Below are 1,638 nucleotides of genomic sequence, written 5' to 3' on the forward strand. Positions count from 1 at the left end.
CATCTCCTTCTTTATTCATGTCATCTACCCCAAGGGGGCTGACCACTAAATGGAAAAAGTAGAACAAATACCACTAAAAGGGCTGACTGAAAAAAACATGCACAGCCTGAGAGTTGAGAATTATGTTTTATTCAGTGGACTTGCTGTGGACTTAAACCTGGAAGACAGACTCTCAGATAGCTCTGAGGGACTGCTCCAAAGAGGAAAGGGAGGAGCCAGGATATATAGGAGTTTTGCAAAAACAAATCAGGTAGTTGAACATCCAAAGATTTCTGCTAGTTAAAGAAAAAACAAATATTTCAAGTTAATGAATTTAGTGCTTTTCTATGTATGAGAAGGTGCAAGAGTCTGGGCTCATTGAAATCATTCCCTTGATATGCACCTTAACTATCTAGGGTCAGTATCCTGTTTTTCTCCTTCCTCAGTGCTTGGAGTGTGCAGTCAGGGTGGCTACAGTGGCTGATGGCTTGATGGTCACAACATTCTTTGTTTACAGATATGGCAGGAGACATTCTTCATCCACAAGAGGAAATTGCTCTCTCCAGGCTTCTACTGTCCCATCCATACACTTGAGGTGACCATGGTCACCTGTCTACTGCCCAGGACTACTGGGAGGACATGGGAGGGGTCCTGCCATGCACACAGGCATGCACATAGCAGTGGGGTGGTTGCTGTACCCTGGGATGGTGGTGACTGCCCTCAAGCCTGGCAAAAACACCCCTGCCCTCACCTCGTTAATTGGGGTTTGGACCACTGCCTATGTCTCACCCTCATCTCCACCCACCAAGGAAATGTTGTGCGGGAGGTAAGAGGAAATGAAGGCTCAAAAGTTCACTCTGAGAAGCCAGGGCTGGAAAGGAGAGACTGTGGGTCAGGTGTAGGAGAGGGGCCAGGAGGTCTGAGATGAGACCCCTGGTTGGCAGTGGAGGCCAAGGCCTAAGAAGGAGCTGGTGGGATGGAAGCTGATGGGAGGCTTCAAGGGCCTGAATTTTTCTGTCTAGGGCTCTGTTGAGGAGGACACGAGGGTCCACAGCATCCCTGGCCTGCCCAGACCCCAACACCCAACTGTCATCAAACCCCGAGTGAACCACAACTAAAAGTCTTGGATCAATACATGAGGGTGATGTGGGCTTGGTCCACACTCAAGAGAAGCACAGTCTCCTTGTCAAGAGGGTGTGGCCCCATGCACACCATGCAAGAGATGCTTCTACACTTAAGGAAGACTTTGAACAAAGCGATTGAGTGATGGGGCAGCATTAGAGATTATGATAGTTATTGGAATCAACAGGGGGCAGTAGCAGGCACCTAAAACCACGACTGTTCAAATACCTGAAGGACCAAAGCATGGTAAATTGTGTGTGGTCTGGCTTATGGGTAGAGGGACCATCAAGTATAAGTCACTAAGACAGGCAGATGGGGCTGGTGAGGCTTCAAGAGGTTCCAGCCCCTTGTCCCCTTTTTGGACACAAGCAACAGCTCTTCCTTTTACATAATTGAAATCTTAAAGATCATGCTTGATTCCACATATTTTTAAAAGATGTAAAGCCATGGTTATATGATAACAAGGGAGGTGTGTATATATATATATATATATATATATATATATATATATATATATATATATATATATATATACAT

This window comes from Lipotes vexillifer, unplaced genomic scaffold (genome assembly GCF_000442215.2).
Source record: "Lipotes vexillifer unplaced genomic scaffold, Lipotes_vexillifer_v1.1 scaffold1744, whole genome shotgun sequence".
Lineage (NCBI taxonomy): Eukaryota > Metazoa > Chordata > Mammalia > Artiodactyla > Lipotidae > Lipotes > Lipotes vexillifer.